General features: G+C 44.8%; 1 pseudogene; it reads left to right on the top strand.

The window, feature by feature from the left end:
- The window catches only part of LOC103905759, a 106,163-nt pseudogene extending 88,191 nt beyond the window's left edge, over nucleotides 1–17,972 (top strand).
- The last annotated feature ends 1,145 nt before the right edge of the window (nucleotides 17,973–19,117 follow it).

Below are 19,117 nucleotides of genomic sequence, written 5' to 3'. Positions count from 1 at the left end.
TCCCGAGGGGGGGGGAGGGAGAGAGGGGCTGTGTGGTGCTTAGTTGCCAGCTGGGGTTAAACCATACAGCCGGTCGCCTTCTCTTTGCAGCCTTCCCATGCCGTCATATTTAGCCCCCCCAAAATTACAAGTTATTGGAAGTTTTAAAACTTTGTAAGATGCAGTGGCTTCATTTAGGCAGCAAAGCTGTGTATTGAAATATGAATTAGTAGTGTGTGTATAGGCAGGATAGACCATCTGCTGTGCTCAGCACCCGGCTTTGAAGCTGGTTGGCTGGCAGGACAGCATGTGTTTACAGAAAACCCTAACAGTTGTAAAGGAGCCATTTAGGTTTATCATGTCAATTCCTGTACAACTCCACGAGGAGAGATTCCTTTCACAAACTCGCATACAAAATACAGATAGACTAGTTTTGACCTCTCTCAAAACATTTGACAGTTGAGCTTGTTGCAAGGATAAAATATCTAGAACGGCAAAAAAAAATCTTGTCATTTCCCCCTCGTAAGCATTAGACTCCTTGAATGCAACATCCAGTCATAACTTAGTTCTTGCATTATAATTTAACTGCCTTTTATTTTCCTTCTGAGATACAAACGCAGGAGCTGTACATGATTTTCATACCATATTATGCGAGCCATTGTGAAAAAGCTGTCCAGAGTAATGGCTCCATTTGAACATGATGCATATGCCAAGATAGAGAGATCATTTATTTTTCTTAAAAATGAAATGAGGATGGGATTAAAAATGTTGTGTTTTGCCTATATGAGCAATATTCCTCTAATCAACTGTTCCAAATATATTGCCTCCTCGTAGCTTCTCTATAATACAAATTGTACAAGGGAAGGCATGTGGTAGCATACCAAAGGGGAGGAATTATTAATAAACAACCTCTTTAGTGAATGTGCTGAAGCCCTTGCTACTGTTTAACAGGCATCTATATTATACGTATAATTCATGTGCGTATGGATGCAGAGTAAAAAGGGAATGTTCTTCAACGTAAAGCTGAGCCCAAGCCCTCTGGTCGTAGTGGCCCATGCGTGACTCAGACCTGTTGGACTGAGAAGATAAATTAAGAAATGCCCAGATTTGACGCATCTCTGAGATAACTAATTCCAACATGCAAAAGAAAAAAAAGTATCTTAATATATAGGTCTTAAGACTTCAATCAATTCTTTAAAAAAAAACCAACCTGTTTCTTTTGATGGAAAAACCCATGAAGCAAAATGAAAGCTAGCAAGATGAGAGATGGCAGGCTGGGGCAGAAAGCTTGCTTTTGCAAACATACCCTGGTCAGTCATCTGTGTTATTAAGGCCCCATGTATGGATGCTTTAGGACTGGTAACACACAGGAGATCATAAGCTGCATAAAAAGTGAGTGTAATTGATATCCTAAATAGGAATGTAGTATGTTGGTAGTTCATGAAGGGCCCTATGGCTTATATGAGGTAGTCAAGACTGGGTAAGGACAGGAGACTGGTGGGATGAAGAGAAAATTACCCTTATATAGCCCAGGTGTTGTGCTCATTAAAATCCTCTATCTAGGTCATGCCTTGGGTGCTTAGATATGAAGTACAGATGAGGAATTGCTTTTTAGTGTCATAGAGGTTTAGATAACTTTCGCTTACAATCTTGTGTATCGATATGTACATATATATATGTGTGTGTGTGTATGCATATGTGTGTACATATATATAAGTTCAAATTTCCTTTAACCTGACCAACAGCTGCCTGTGCTGGTGAGAGTCAGGGATTTGGTGCTCAATAGTGGAGGAGCAGAACAGGGTGAATCAGGACTGTCAGACTCCATCTCCAGGAAGGCAGCAGATTAATACAAAAACATGAGCACAGGCTCTCTCCTGGGGATTGTGTTTCATATTTAGGGACATCGGGGAGTGGAGGGTGTCTCCAGCCGAGTTGCACAGGATCACTGCAGAGGAGTTAAGTGCCCAGGACCCCATTTGGGGAGCAGTGTATCACCTGCCACACCCCTCAGTGAGCAGAGGATGCTGTGGGCAGTCCTGGCCCCCTCTAAAAGCAGCTTGTTAATGCAGCTGGGAGAGCAGAGCTCTGGAAAGTCATCTGGAAGAGAGGTTAGTGACCCAGCAGTTGGGTCCACCTCTCTGCCTTTGGGTGCCCACCTTGGCCATTTGCATTAAGACACTTTCAGGGCAGACCACAGCAACCTTGTTTCAGAAGAAATGGCCTGGCCCTGGGAAGTCTGCTAGAAAAGAGCCATTTTGGGGAGGTAAGTAACTGATTCAGTTTGCACAAGATGCCATGGACACGTTATCTGTAACCGAGCCTAAGGCTGACCATCCTGTTTTACATTTGCAAATGTTACAATCCGAAATTTCATTTTCATATTTAATACCTGTGCCTCCACACACATTTTTGTTTCTTGTTCTGATTTTGTTCTTGACTCGTTTTGTAATCCAAGGTAACACACGGCTGCTTTACCCATGGACTAGAAACGCAGTGGCTTTGGGTGTTGCGTTTTTATGTGCCATCGGTCTTTTATTATTATTATTATTATTGTTGTTGTTGTTGTTGTCACTTCTTTTGGGGGGTATTCTTCTAACCTGCTTGTTTCTGTTAGGTGTTGGAATATGGTTTAAAGAAAAGCATGACAACGCCTATGATAGCAGCATTTTTCAGAGATTGTCTGAGCATCCCTCATGAACGCCTGCGGATGGGATTGGTGCACTTCCCTGCAAGGAGCAGAGCGGTGCAGCCACACCACATCATCTTGCTGCCTATTTTCAGGCTGTGTGCTGTGCCCTCCTGGGTCAAAGCGAAAATGGGAGGGGATCACAAGCCAAAGCGTGTGGAAGATGACTCACTGGATTATTTTCTACATTTCAAATATAACCCTTGCATTCTTGCCAATATATCAATACAGTCAGGCTCTCCCTCCTGCAGCAAGCCTTATGTATTTATATTTATATATACTACGTAATGCCTCAGTCAATACATTTACCCATTTTTTATATTTTGGTTATTTTGATTTTTCACATTTTTTTCTCCCAGACAGGCACTGAAAGACCAAAACTGCAACCCACCCAATGCAGTTCCTGTAAACACAACATACCAAGGGTTCGACTAGCCATGTCTTTGGTAACCATAATCCTTCCCATTTCAGGACTTACTGAAACTGGTCAAAATGGCCCTAGAGTACTGGGCAGCCCATGCTACCTGTCTGACTTTGAGGAAGGAAAAGCAGCTCAGCTGAGGTATGTTCTTAGACCAAAAGAGGGCAAATGGGTGACAAAAGCAATGCAACCAAGGCTGGGAAGGAACATATCTTTGCTCCTCTCCCTTGTATACTGACGATCCTCTGCAAAACCCAGCCCAGCTCCAAAGTGTGTGTCCTGCTGTCTATTTTGGGAGGGGAGAAAGGAACAGGCTCAGGTCTGGGAAGGCTGAGTTGAGGCCGTTGTTATTGGGGAAAATGTGAACGTGGAGCTCACAGTAAGGAAACGAGGTTGATACCCCAATGGAAAACTTCACCATTAACGCACCTCGTCTCATTTTATTCTCAGAAAGTGGGACATAAATACAGAGTTAATAGTGACCGGAACCCGTAGCAATAACCTGTTTATGGGAAAACTGTAGTCCTAGTCTAGAAGAGCTGTAATCTTACCCTGCCATCTAAAATTTGTTGCTTTATTAAGATTATATTCTCAGCCGAAAAAAAAGAAGTGAGTTAGTTTGATATGTTTATTGCCCTTTGTCAGGATGGCAATATTTTTTTCTGCTTTGAAAATAGATGTTCCTGCTTACATGGCTGTATATTTATCCTTTCTTTTAGCTTTTTCATTACTGTTGCCTTTAATCATTTAATGAGGAGTGTTCAGGTTCCTGATGATTTAAAATTATGACTCGCAGAGACACTGGCAATATCTTTGCTGGAGTAACGTTGATCCTCTAACTTTAAGACTTTAAATTCAAACCACATGTTTTTGCCACTAACTCTGAAAACAACCCCTGGAGTTGTGTGACTGTCACTAGAGTATAAACCATAGCTATTCTGCAAACAAAAGCCGCAGTATTTAAATTGTGGTTACGGTTAGAAAAGTGACTATTTTAATCATTGCTTTGGTTTACTCGGGAGATCTGCTCCCTCTGCACATTCCAAATATCTCTGCAGATTTTTATAGACTGAAAGGAGATTTTACTGCTTTCCACCCCTCTTAGCCCTACAGAGGCCAGCCAACGCGGGGCGAGTGAGCCAGATTTGTTCCAGACTCACACATCAGCGGGAGTGTGAGCTGAATTCCCGCCGCAGTACCGGGCGAATGGATGATGTGCCCGCCAGGCCGAGCAGCCACGCTTTCATGCCCCCCGAGAGCTCGTGGGGTGCAGGGCAGTTAGGGGGAAAAAAAAATAGAAAACCAAACCCACAGTGTTTTTCCTATAATTTGGATTGTTTTGAAAAGAAAAAAAAAATCCCTGAAAGGCCTCTCGGGCTGGAAGGGGTTTTTTGAGTGCAGCTACCTGGATACCACCCCTCTCCAGGGGTGGGGGCTCTGAGCAAAGGAGAAAATATATTTTAAAACAAAATGGTATTAGATGCAGGACTGGAAAATCAAAAATAAAAGGATGCAAAAGTCTCAAAGGGATTTTCTTTTTCTGCTGGGCTTGAGGAGCTAATTCAGTTCCTTTAACATCTCCCTTACGTGGACGCTTTCTTACAGCCTTCTGGGTGCTGAGCTTCAGCCTCTTTGGACTCCTATAAACCCAATCACTGCCTCCCCCCTGCGTCTCAAGCCTCTTTTTGTGTGTTTGCTACATCAAGAATCAAATCCTATTTAGAGGGTGGCTGCTTTAACTCGCTATCTGCATTTATGAAATGTAATACATATATTTTGTTTCTGCGAAAATCTCCTATTACAATATTGGGCATGTTCCTCTGATATATGTGTATTCAAAATAAATGTTGGTAGGAGAAGACCTAATTCATTTTAGATGGTTTTATTAGGCATCTCTTAACAAATCCCAGAGTATGTAAATGAAATATAACTATACGTACATATTCATCAGTCTCTTCTTGGAATTAAATACGAGCACTGTGACATTTGGTTTTAAGGAATGACTAATTAACATGTGTGCAGGATGTTCTCATCTTCCTGCTTTGGAGTCCCAGAGTCAGGGAAAAGCAGACAAAACATATTTCCACTCTTTCTATCATAGTTTGCAAAGCAGAAAGCCATTCACGACAGCCAAGAACTTCTCAGGCTTTTTTGTACCTGTTGGGCGCTGACACGGGCCCCCTTCTTGAGCATTTGGTGTTGTTAAATGTCATCTCATCTGTGCTGGGGCCAGGATCACATAAAAAAAAATCAGCTTTGCATCTGACCTGGCTTTTAATAATTGCACCAACAAGTTGCAGAGCATGGTAAAGAGCTGGACAACTTCTGGAGTACAGCCACTGTTGCTGGTGATTTACCTCCATGACGAGATGCTGTAAAACTGGGCTGAGCCCTAAGATGCTCCCCATCCCCACCGTCTCAGAGATGCTCTCTAGGAAAACCTGGGCTGGATCCTGCGGGGATGTTTGGGGTTTGGCTGCCTTGACACCACGCTTGGTAACACCGGGCTTAACTGTGCTGCTGGTGAAAACCCAGAAAAAAAATCCACTTTTGGTTTTGGTGGGGCTGGTTTGAGCTGCTTTTGTGCGAGAGCAACTTTTGTACGTGGCCCGCACTTTTTGCAGCAGAAAAAATAATTAAAAAAAAAAAAAACCACCACCATAATTTCTTTCCGAGGGGCGCTGGGGGAGGGTGGGCACACCATACCGCCCTGTCTGAGTGCCCTGGAGAAGTTGACCAGAACAAATCTCAGCAGGAACACACAAACCTCTATTATACCTTTTAAAAAGCTCCCCATTGAATGCAACTGGGCAGATGGGAAGGGCCCTTTTATTTCCTTTTTCTTTCTCCGCCTGAGTTCATTCTCTCCCTTTGGGGGAGCCAGGTTCAAAGACATGCCAAATGCATCAAAACCTTCCCAATAAAGTCCCTTTCACTTCCCGGCGGAGCGGAGCCGGACCGGGAGCGTGCTGGGAGCACTGGGTCCGCCGGTGACTTTCAGGACTGTGTGTGGCAAATCGTGTGCACAGCTCCCAAAACAATACCCTGAATTGGACATCTAATTCCCTGGAAATTAAACCCCTCAGCTGGTCGGGGAAAACAGGAGCCAAAGAGATTAAACAGTGCAGCAGGGAGAATCTTTGGGGGTTGATGAGGGGGGTCTTGTGGGTTTGTTGGTTTTTTTTTTTAGCAGAGGGGTAACAAAGTAGTGGTTTAGTATTGCTTCTGTCCCCGTTTTAATTTGAATGATGCATCCCCCCTTCCCCTCCCAACAATCCCTGATCCTCACTGCCATGGGGGAAAAACTACTTGTCCCAGCTCTGTTAATCACCTAACAGGTGAGCTTGGTCCCAGCAAGCACAGCCCCATCTTGGGCTGCAGAATTAATTTCTGTGGCTGTGGGGTGAGCGAAGGGGGATGCCGGGGATGCAAACCCCCTCCCCACAGCCCCGGGCATCCTCCATCCCTCTCAGGTATCGGCTAGTGCCCACAGCTCCCAGCATCTCCCAGGCGCTGCACCGGTCGCCACAGCCTTTGCTCAGTCCCGGGTTATTTATCCCACTGCAAACTTGGCTGGGGCTGGAGCCGTTTGGGTGTCAGGGAGGCCAGAAATGGGGCTGAGACACTCCCATTGATTTTTTTGCTGCCAGTTTATTAAATATGAGAAGGTCCAGCCATGGATGCTCTGGTGCGGTGCAGCGAGTGGCTGGATGCTGGATAAAAGCACAGTCTCTGCTCCTTAGGAAGCAATCTTTCCCTGCAGGGCTGCTTTTTAACTGCTACAAGTCAAAACTTAGTGGGCCTAGCAGTGGCAATTTTTTTTTCCCCTTAAAAAAAAAAAGCAGTTCCCTATGTATTTTTACTGACAAAACCTGAAGCTTCCTTTATATGCTTTATTTTCTTTCTCCTCTGAAACGATCGTTAGACAAAAGCAGTTTTGCTGCTGGTTAATCAAGAGAGTGATGTGGCCCTGAATTTTAATCCTAAACCAATTAGCAGGATTTGACATCATGCCATTAGACTGCTTGAAACAAAAATCAAGGACAGCGTAATGAAGCTAGAAAAGAACAATAACCATCAGCACTGCCCTGTCAAAGGGGAAGGAAGAAATTTGGCTGCGTGTGTAATTTCCAAGCAATCCCACTTCCCTCAAACCTGAGCATTCAAATGAGGGAGCTAAATAATAATGAGAGGGGAAAACGTTGAATCTTTAATCACATTACCCTAAACTGCACTGGTTTTAAAAGCAGAAATCGCTATTCTTGCTCCTGAGATGACACAAATTGGTTGCATTTTTAAATCCTGAGTTCTGTTTTTTGATTTCTTTAGCGGGTGTTTCGTGCTTTGCTTTGCAGGCAGGTTGCACGCAAGCCGGGAGCAGTGGCATCTCCGATGCAGATGTACAGCGAGGGGCCCTGGTGTGAACACGCCAGCATCCCTAAGAAACAACTTCCTGGGCATGTAAATGTTTGCTTTGTCCAAACCACCCTAAGATAATTAATGAAGGAAGCACCTTCTAGCAACTGTACTTTTTGCTGGCAGAAATGTACCTTAAGGCTGATCCTGCCGTGGCGGTGCAGCCTGAGCCGGTGGCAGGGGCTGGAGCCAGGCTGGCACGCATTAGCCTGGCCACGGCTGCTGCCTGCAGGCAGAAATAAGCCTGGCAAAGATGTGTGGTGAGAATAAAAATGCAGGCATGCCCCAGGGTGCAGTATTTGGGGGATGAATGCCTAAAGCACATCAGGGACTCTGCACCTTGCTGCGCTCTCGAGGCTGGCAGTGGAGAGCCGGAGCAGGAGTGAAACCCAGCATCTCATAAAGCAGCATATGGATAGAGCGCAAATGGATGGGTTTTTATGTCCTGTGCAATATTTTCATTGATATTTATTTTGATTTAATTTGGCTAATGTGCAGGAAAAATGAAAACGCGCCGTGCTCTTCAACATCTGATGAGGAGCCGAATGCTTTTTAAAATTAGTATTCCCACATAGGCGGCGATCTTTAAGGTCTGCCCAGCATCTGTGCTGGAAAATCATGAGTCATTCCATGTAAATCACGGGATGACCCTCAGAGCAGCAGAGTTTTTTAAAAATGTTGAATTGTTTCTGTTAGCATTACAGTTTCTAGTCTTTCTGCTTCAGCCTTTTGTCCATAACTTAATTTTGCTTTTAATGAAAGTGGAGTTTCCCACACTCTCAAACCACTTCAAAGAGAGGAAGTTTAAAAAAAAAATTAATAAAATATCATGAGATTAATGATAAAATGGTGAAAGATGGCAATGGTCCTTATCCCTGCTTTGAAAGAGAGGCTGAAGCGGAGCCACGGAGGACAGGAGCGATGGTCACTAACTATAGCGTGAGGTTGGAGACTGGGGTGCAAATCTCTGCCAAAGACTTCCAGGGCAAACTTGGGCAAGTGACATAAATCTTCCTCTCTCTTAGCTGCCATCTGCAATACGGGATAAAAAGAGTCATTTCCTCCACAGGCATGTGTATAAATAAATGCCTTAAAACTGGTGAGGGGCGGCAGCGACGGCAGAGCCATGCGCAGGCTGGAGAGGAACAAAAAATAATTCCCCAAAGATGTTAAAGGCAGATAAATCCTCTGCCTTCCCGCCGAAGCAGCGCTCCCAAAGCTTAATAACTCTCCAATTTTGGGGGGAATAAATTTGTGAGAGAAGGTTAGGGTGGGTAAGGTGAGCAGGGGCTGATGGGTACCCGGGGCATGCCACCCAAACCCCCCTTTGCCCCGTGGGGTGTCCGCCCAGGGCTTCCTCCCGCTGCAAAACTGGGATTTTAATGTCCTGGTTCCCTCCTTGGTTAATAAAGGAACAAAAAGCGCATTTGCCTCCTCAAGGGTGTTGTGAGACAAAGTTGGTAAGTGTTGAAAAGAAACCCAAACCGGAGGAGAAAGCTGGCTTTGTTGCATTCGGACAGACCACCGCAGACCTTGCTCAAAGTTTGCTGTAACATCTCTTGAATAAAAACCTGTTCTCCCAAAAAAACCCATCAAACACGTCCTGACTTGAAATGGCTGCCAGGGTAGTGAAAGGAGCCACAGATTACAGATCCTTGGGGCTCTTGGGGCAGCAAAATGTTTGTCCCGTGGATTTGGGCTGGATCCAATGAATCCAAAAAGTGCTTGGAGCGACTGTTTAACCCGTCCTGTAGGAAAAAAAAAAAAGAGTTAAACAAACCAAAAAAGCAAAACAAGAAACAACAGCAAGAAAACCCCTTTATATTAAAGTAATAATAATACTGAGACACTGGCCAGAAAAAAGGAAATGCACAAGGTCAAAGGCTAAACCTCAGCCTGAATCTTAAACTGAATTGGAAAGAAAAGGAAAGAAAATTAAATTCAATTGGTCAGACCTTGTAAACTGGGCTTGGGGCTTAAAAAGGGAAAGTGCCCTCCAAGGACAACAGCAGCACCAAACTTCTGAATCTTCAGTGTTGGCGAGTGCACCTGAAGGTATCATGCAAAAAGATAAGGTGTCATATAAAAGATTACTGATTCCGTATTTCTTCTACTCTGTATCTCACCAAGATCTACAAAAGTAAAAGACATACTTGCATTTTTTACACTTTTATTGATATCACAATGCATGTTTTGTGATCACAACATCTGGAGGAAAATAACGTTTTTTTAATGGGAATAATTTTTTAAAAAGCTGTTCTAATCTAGAGAAAATCTGAGAACACTAAAAAAAAATGTCTCTAAACCAAGACTAGGACAAAATTATCACAAAAGGAAGCAAAGTAAGGAGTGTACCCACAGTCTGATATAACTGAAGAATTAATTACTGAAAATAATGGAAGAAATGGCAGCTTTAACAGAATAGTGGTCTTCTGCTGTATTTCAGGCAAGCAAATGTATCGGTCAATGTCTGAGATGGTAATAGGATGCAGAGAAAACCCTGCAACTGCTTGGTGGTTTCCAGGTGCATATTATATACATAAAGACAGAGTTTTTATGCTTAGTAAAAAACAAGACTTGCCTCTTTGAGATCTTTGGTTTTGCTTGTTTAATTCCTAGCCTCAGAAAACAAAACCTTTTTTTTTTTGAAATGATTTGTCCATTTTTGGTTTTCAGCTACAAAGTCAGTCTCCTTAGGCTTGCATTAATTTGATGGGCATCCATCTTAATTCAAATGGATCCATTTCAATCTTGGCAGCATATTGATAGCAAACAGGAGCGAAACGCCATTTGGCGAACTCCGCTGTACCAGCAAAACCAGGGACAAAACAGAAAACCTGGGGTCGTCTCCTGGGATCGGTTCCTGGGCTGCAGCTCAGTCCTTGTATGTATATGATTTTATTTTATTTCTTATAGCCAAGCAGTTATCATCATAATTGTATTTGTAATTTCAAGGGTGCATTATCATACTAATGGATGATGACCACTCGACAATTACAAGAAACATTAATTAAAAAAGAAGTTCTCCTGTCCTAGCAGGGAGAGTGTTCCCTAATCCCCATTATGGAAATTGGTTAAGCCAAGAGAATATTTCTTTTATAGTTTCAGCTCTTCAGAAAGCCTTTGATGTCCTAAGCCAAAGCAACTACCCATCAGGAACTGGGAGATGTACTTTGGTCCTCCATGCCAGCTTTTTACTTACGTCTGTCATTTAATTTCCCCCCTAATATGGGGGAAAGTCTTAGCCAACATCTTCATTTTCATTCATTAGTGAAATCATGGTAATAAGACCACTTTGCACTTAGCTGTCTCCTAGGCGCTTTGGAGGTGTCTGTCACTGCGGGGTGTGTATATATATCCAAAAATGACCAGTCACTGAAGTTTCCGAATATTAAAAAGGTCAAAGCACTACAGGACTATATTACTATCACTTAAAACTCTGCGAGGCATTAAAATTATGAGTGTGGGAAAGATGTAAAACGTAGCTGGCTTCCTTGGTATCGCTGGGGCTGTCAGTGAGCTCTGCTCTCCATCTCCGCTGCGGGCTTAGCAGTCGCTCTTCTCACTCGGTCTTGCTTTTTTTTCTCAAATAAGAGGTCATTTTGTGCCACGCCAGAAGGTGCTCTGCGCATCCACTATTATGCTGTCCTTCGCAGCTTTAATCTGCATAGGTAAGCTGCATCCCTAAATAGTTTGAAAGGCAATAATATAAGCACACAAAAAAATTAAAGCAGCTTCTATGTTCTAGAAGGGGAAAAATATGTCCTGAAGAGCTTCTTTATTAATATGAGATGGCAAATATTTTTTCCTGTTTATTAAATCATATGAAAGGTTAATTATGGTTAGCAACTGTGGGTAGAAAACAATTCTTGGAAGATGCTTTTGTAACAACAGGTTGGCAGTATGCAGAAGCCATCTGCTTCCTGCAAATGTTAAGGTACAATCTCAAACTTGTGAGGTTAAAAATTACAGATTGCAGAGTAGTTTGGTAGAAGGAAAATCCATGTTGTGTTGATGTAAAGTTGCTCAGTCTCCTTGACACACAGCCTGGAAGGAATGCCAAGTTCCCTAAAGGACGGTATTTGGCTGGAGAGGACCCTCGCTCGGGGTATTCTGTACTCACACTGGCTGTCTACAAAGCTAATTAAGCCGTTTTTGTAGTGCAATTCATTTTTTTTCAATACAGAAATTGGTTTCAAATCCTGACCCACGAGGAGGATTGGATTGTGGATATAATATTCTGCTTTCAAGCGGGGAATTCAGCTCCTTCCACAAAGGAGAATAAAATGTTGCCATCATTATCAAGGTGACGCGCTCCTGAAACTTGATGCTTTAACCCATAATGTGTAGACTTAGCCGCGACTGCAAACTCTTCATGGTAAGAACTATCTGTTTGAAAAGGAGGAGCTATTGCCCTCATTTTATATAGTGAGCTGGGCAGAAAGATGTGAAGTGATTTGTCCAAGAGCACGCAGGGACGTTGTGGCTAATGGAATTAAACCTAGATTTTTCAGATCACAGTGAAGCGCCTTAACCACACAACCATTTTTCCTCTCTATGGATCAGCTACTGTAACTTCAGCATTTGGGCTGGGTTTTCAAACATGTTTATCTTCTTCCAAGGATCAAGTTTAATTACACTGAATTTTCCACTTCCATGGAAAACATCATCCAGTTTATCCTTCCCCTCTACAGATAACATTGCCTGGCTTTACCTGCTCCCCACCAAGGAAACACAGGTTCAGCCAGCTGTAAGAGGAGGGATGGGGAACTGTCACCACCAGGTCTGTCCCCTTTGCTTTTCAGCCAAATAGGGAGAAACTCTTGGGTTTTTTCAGAGACACGATCTAGAGTGATGTCATGCAACCTTCAGCCCCTTTCCTCCTCTCCTAATTTACGCACAAGCCCTCCCTGTGTTTGTCCCCAGGAGCTGGAGCTGGCTGGCTGCTGAAAGACTGCTGTGTAAAAGGGCTCCTTTTCAAACATTGCAGGCAACAGAGGTACCGAATTGTTTACTGTGCAATAAAACGATCCAGTGCCTCGTTTCTAGTGCAATTTTGTCAAGGCTATGCATGTGTACAGGGGTCTCTCCTCCAACACTGCCTTATTTTTTAACAGATACTTTCCAGCTAAGACGACTTCTTTTTTAAAGCACCCTATAAAATGTCTTCTCTGTCTTCTCCCTTTGCACTGGAGCTGGTGATCCACTCCATTATCGACACCTCTTGCCAAGAACAGCGGCCTGCCATTAAAAGCCCTGCGGATGGAGGGGAAAGGGGCTGACCCCTTGGGCAATGCTGCAGAACACCTTGCCATTAACTCCCAGTCATTTATCGCAGCCTTGCTCCCCGGTGCTCGCAGCATCACTGCCCTTACCAGGATCGTTAGCAGCTGGACCTGCACTAATCTGCATCGTCCCCTTCTGCAGCCATCAATGCTGCAGTCTCGTTGCATGCAGAGTCCTGAGCATGGGGCTTCTGGTGGGCTGCATTTGATGGGATCTTCTATTTTCTGGGCTGCAACCACTGGTGGGGAAGAAGGAGCCAGCTCTATTCATCTGCCTGTCATTTTGTCAACAGGCCTTGGACCTTTCTTTCTCTTCTTCCTACTCTGATCTCTTCAAGGAAATGGAAGATTGTTACGGGTAATACCAGTAACGCTTTTACCAGGCTTCCCGGAGCGCCCTGCAAGAGTTGGCTGCATGTGAGAGACTGACGCACGTAGAAATTAGGGATGAGATTTTTCAGTCCCACCGAAGGGATTTGGATGCCCAGCATCCATTAAAATGAGTAACAATTCCTGTCCCGCCCTAAATGGCCGGAGCCCAAATTGCTCCATGAGATGGAAACCATCTTGGTTAATGCATGGACACTTAAGCTCTCAGCATCTGACTTCACTTATATTTTATTTCCAGCAAACTTAGTTGATCATATCCAATGAAACACTTGTACACCCCCCCGCACCCATTACCCGCTCCCTGACAGCTCATCGGGCCATCGCTTGCCAGCTCCGCTATCAGGGGAAGGTGATGAAGGTAGCTAATTTGTTTGCAAGTTGGTGAATGATGTAAAAGGTTCCTCGTTCATCATAATAAAGGCTCTCAAAAAACCTGAGACAAATGGTCCTTCCCCTCGTTTCGCCTGCGCTATACGGGGACATTTGAAACTGAGGGAAAGTTCAGCTATATGTATGGAGGGATGCACACAAATCACAGCTGCTGCTAATTGGATCCAGAAATCTAATTGGTCCCTCATGGTTGGCCGGTGTTACATATAGGGTCATTGCAGCAGTAATGTGTGGTTCGCAAGGGCTTGGTCCGCTCGATTTGGCAGCCCTGTGGCAGGGGGCTGTGCTGGCACCATGGCCCTGGCCATGCTGGGGTGCTGCTTTCTGGAGCTGGGGATGCAGAGCTGCCCCAAGCAGCTTGGGCTGCTTGTGCTTTCCCTGACCTGCCAAGGGGGCTAAGTTGCTCTGAGCATCGGCTGCAGCGTGGCATGGGTCACTCACTAAGCAGAGTGGGCATCCAGGGCCCTGCTCAACTCGAGGGGGAGATGAGGACATAAAAGAACATAAAATAATATAAAATAACATAAATAATATCAAATAACTCCAGGTGGTTGCTCCTATTAATGCCTCATTCAGAAAGCATCCCTACACCAAAGCATTAAGAAACATCTCTTAAATTGCCAGAAATATAGGATGCTTCCCACATCTCCTTCCTGCCCAAGGTGCATTGCAACCTGCTTGTCTGTGCTAAGGACTATTGGTCTTTTTTAACCCTTTTTAGGACCACTATCATACCATTCACCTCCACGCATGAGCCGAACCAGCCGCTCTGGACTTGGATGCTCCCAAGATACGTGGAGCCAGAGGGCCTGGGAAAGTGGGGAGGAAAGCCCCAAAGTTTGGTCTCAGGTCCATTTTAGTCCTGGAGAAGGCTCTGAGTCGTCTTATATTATGCAAATCTCCTCAGCCAATCCTAATTTTAATAAAGTTGATTAATCATTGTGCTGCAGACAAGGACAGTTATTCCCTGACTTATGCCATGGCGTTTATTGAAGCTGTATCCTTAAATGAATTACTGCAGGGATCATTAAATTTTGACTTAAATTGGACATAGTAAGCTCATTTAAAAAAATAAAAAGCTTAGCAAGTTATATATAAACTAGAGGAAAAATGAATCTCTGCAAATTGTCTCCCATCTCCTTTTCAAGCGAGAACCTAAAGGGCAGATTTGCAAAGGGGAGTTTTAATTTGCAGGGCAAATTTTCACGAGGGCACTTTGAAGCTGCATTTGTGCAAATCCTAATTGACTTGTGGGCTCAAAATTTGGTGCTTTATCCTCATTCAGCTCAACGGGTGCCATAAAACAGAGAGAAACAGCCCTGCATAGCCACCAGTCCTCAAATTTGGGGTTGGCAGTAGAAATAATGCTCCCCTGGAGAGGGAAGGTGAAAGCTGCCACCCTGTGCCTGTGTAGTGCCGAAGGGCTCGGTGGGAAGCGGGTATTGCTCCACGGGTAGGTAAGAGTTGTTTCTGAGGGCAAACAGGGTAAATTGGAAGGGCTGGCTGGTAGTGTGTGCCCACCACCTTCGTAGTAGCATCGGCTGGAGCGATGCCCTGCACTGTGGGAGCTGGAGGGAGCAGAGACCCAAAGAAGAATCAGGCAATTTTTTTAATGAGATTGTGCTAAAAAGTCACAGAAAATCCCCTACTGTTGGTTGATGGCTTTAGGGTCTGTGTATTTGTTCACTGAGGGCTTTTAGAGGGAGGATGGAGATACTGAACATGTGTCTTCCATCTAGTAAACAATTGAAAACAGCTCAATATTTGTTGTTTTAATTTCCCTTGTATAAAACTGTTGACATTACTCCTCGGTGCTGAGAATAGTCACAAGAATGACCACGGGGCCTTGCTGCACCATGCGACAGGTGGGAAGGAGGTTTCCAAGCCCCTGTGCTGCTATTTGAGACCCCATCCCTGACAGCAGAGCTAGGCAGTCCATAAGCCACTCAATTTGGCGTTGCAGGCGAGCAGGTATGGCCCTGTCGAGTCCTCTGGGGCAGGGTAGCGCCATGTTAAACCCCAAATGCTAAAGCCTGTCCATAGCAACATTTAATATTAATTTATTAAATAAAAGAGGACTGCACCTCTGCCTATGGATATGTGTTTCCAGTAAGGGGGAAAGACTATAAGCAAAAATAAGGTGATAAAGTAGGGGTTTTTAAAGTAGCAATATTCAGATCTGTCTTGACATCCAGCTTGTACGTTCAAGTCACACTTATTCATCCCACCTTACACATCCCAGTCACACCATCCTGGGGGAAGGGGTGAGCTCAGAGGGTAAAGGGATTGCAACTACATGCACTGCATCAGCCAGCTCTCCATTTTCCATGCCTCCCTGTATTTTAATTAAAAATCTTAATTAATTTTTCAGTTTGTGTCAACATTTCTTTTGGCACGACTATCAATGGATATATCTCTTGGGAAATGGGGCGGTTTGCTAGAGAAAGGAAAGATACTTCTTTTTAAATGACCGTTATGCAGCAAACTCTAAAGGGCTGCAGTTTACTGCCCCTTCATGCAGGCTTGCTTGGTCACAGCAGGATCAAGCTGCTGCTCGAACAGGAGATTTCAAGGCAGCTACTAGTATTAAAAAAAAATGCAAACTGTGTTATGCTTCAGATCTTTAAAAATACATGATAAATGCAGAACAAGCATATGCATGACCCAAAAAAAGGAAGGAAAATAATGTAAAACTTCCACTCCTCTGTACATGCTTTGTGCTTTCTGGTGGTGGGCTCAGCAGCCGGGGTGGGGGGGTCGGGCCTTCCTCCGTAAGGCCAGAGTGCTTTTTCTCTCGATGGAAATTTCTATTGCATCGCCATCTCGTGGTTTTCTGCAAAAATTGCTGGCGCTGCAGAATGCCTGCCTCACACCGCCGCTGCTTAATTGCACGATAGCACCTATTAAAAGGTGATATCCACTGGACATGTGATACACGGGCAATTGCAATTAATATTGCATAGCTGGGCCCGTAACAGTGAAGCTGGGGAGGGAGTGATGGGAAGAGTTCAGTTACGATTTGTGCACTCGCAGGGCTCAGCGCTGCCTTTCACGTTGCTGTCCACGTGTGGGCCCTCATCCACGACCACGTTGCTCACTCTCCTGCATTACACGGACTTGGGAGTGCTGGAGATCGTTGCCCAATGGGTTTTGTTTTTGCAAATGCAAAGGTGGGGGTAGGCCAGATCCTGATCCATGGGAAGGACCAGGAGCAAACTCTCCTCCAAACGATGAAAGACACCAGGGCTGTTATTTAGAGTAGGATATACAGCATGCTTATGTCTATGCAATTCTTTTTTTGTAAATTTGACTGGTTTTCACATCATTTTACTTCTTTGATTAGTTTGAGCTGCACTGAAACTGTAAAGGGAAAAAAACAGATTTATGATGTTTATTGCTTTGTTATTGTGGCACTGGTATTGGTTTGGGAATGGTCACTTACTTCAACCTACGCTACTGTTTCTGTGTACACAAAGGTGCATTTTTTGTGAAGACTACAATGATGATTAGTCCTATGGACATGCCTTGCACCTACAGTTTATAAAAGTCTGTCAAAAACCGTGCTAATTTATTTTAATGCGTCCCAGAAATATTCATCCCAAAGTAAAAAAACCTCCAGGCCTTAAATCAGCTTGGTGAGGCAGGGCTCTGAAAGAGCCCTACTGTGCAAGGAGGCAAGCGGGGGGCTGTGGTTGCAAGGAGGGATGGTTGTGAGGTTGCAAGCACAGGGCTGTGACTGCAAGGAGGAATGGTTGCAAGATTGCGAACACAGGATTGTGATTGCAAGGAGGGATGGTTGCAAGGCTGCAAGCACAGAGCTCCCCATCTGCACTGGGTGCTCTCTGCATCCCACCGACTGGCCCTCCTGTCCCGGGGCTGGGCTCTCTGGGGGCTGTGTGAGCCACCCCAGACCAGAGGGACCCACAACAGCACCATTCTTGCAGTTGCAGTGCCATTTCTGGCTGGGGAAGCAGCATGCGGGGGTTGAAGCACTCATCCCATTATGGAGGATGAGCTGCAGAAATGATCATCGGGCTGAAAATCTCAACTCCAAGCATGCCAGCAACAGCTCTCCAGTCCAGCCCGCTCTGTTGCTCTGGTCAAAATTTCCCCACCATGGTTTCATCCTGCTGGAAACGGAGTAAGTCTTTGCAGGAGGCTGCATGTGTGCCCCTGTTTTCCTCAGCAAGGCAAGGAGAGTGGGAATGTTGAAACTCAGCCGGCGGTTGGAAAATTGCCCCCTCTAATACAAGCCAGACCCATGGAAACCCTCCAGGTCTCAAAAGCCCTCATTGGCCCAATGAGGACTTTGATGACGAAAAGCAGAATAAAGGCGAACAGGAAGAAAGTGAGTTTAAACAAGCCCAAACAAGAAACAGCAGATTTTGAGAAAGCGAAGTGAGTGGTTATGGGCAGCCCCAGCTGTTTGAGCTGCCCTGGAAAAAGCCAAGAAACCATGGAAAATGCCATGTCGTGGTGAATGGCACGGAGATCCCCAGGTATCTCTGCAGCCATGCGCATATGACTATGAACACTATGGGCAACGGAGGGCAACAGTAAATCAGTAAGCAATTTTGCTGGTGAAGAATCCTAATGAAGCCAGTGTTTTGCTCAGCTTTGGGGCTTTCTTATGACAGCCATCCCATTTTCCTGGAAAAAATCCCCCTGAAGACATTGGCTGGTGGCCTCCCACTTCACATCTCCAGGGCACATTGGCTCTGCTGCCCCATCCCCATCTCTATTGGGTCTCCTCCACACCCCCTGTTTACAGCCAGTTGGAGCAAAACACATGGTCCTGTCCCACCTTGTCTCCCCTCACCCTGCTAAGCCTCAAACAGGGCTTTCTTTTGCTCCTGGCCTGATGCCATGGGCTTCGCGCTGCTTCCCTCCAGTCCAAGGAACATCAGGAACAAAGCACTACAGGAGTCATTTGGGCAGGCTGCTGAGCGGGACATTGCTGTCACATTTGGGACCTACTCTTAGGGCAGAGCAAAGGCTGTTTTGGTAATGGCAGGGATCTGTGGGTGTGGGGAAGACAGCCTACAGCAGGACCTGGAGAGGAAGGAGTAGTATTTGGCACATAGCACCTTTGGAGGTAGCTAATCTATATTATTATTAGGCATTTTAAAGCATTTGCAAGAGGCAGTTCCCAGCTTACATTTCACTCCACCATGGAGCAAGTTTAGAAACAAATGAGAAACTTGTTAATTTGGATCTCGCTGAAATGAATGGCTTCCTTTATACCAGTTGCCTCTCAGAAATGTTGAGTTTTAATTAATCCCTTGCTGGAAATAATGTACAGTATTACCCTAATCTCTAATGCAGGATATCATTGCTAATGCTCAGCATAAAGAACGAGGCTTGTTAAACATACAGCTGGAAACACGACCATGCCCCCACCGGTCCGGTGCGAGCAGCTCTGCCGTCTGCTGACCGGCCTCAGCATGCTCGCTACTTGCGTAGATGAAATATTGGCTGCTGGTTGTATTTGGAACTGTATTTTTGTGATGAAGCTTTGCTACAAGCCAAGACAGTTGTACAGCAGTG

This window comes from Aptenodytes forsteri, unplaced genomic scaffold (genome assembly GCF_000699145.1).
Source record: "Aptenodytes forsteri isolate BGI_AS27 unplaced genomic scaffold, ASM69914v1 Scaffold119, whole genome shotgun sequence".
NCBI classification, from domain to species: domain Eukaryota; kingdom Metazoa; phylum Chordata; class Aves; order Sphenisciformes; family Spheniscidae; genus Aptenodytes; species Aptenodytes forsteri.
The sequence above is the reverse complement of the archived record's forward strand: the minus strand, read 5'-3'. Positions and strand labels throughout refer to the sequence as shown.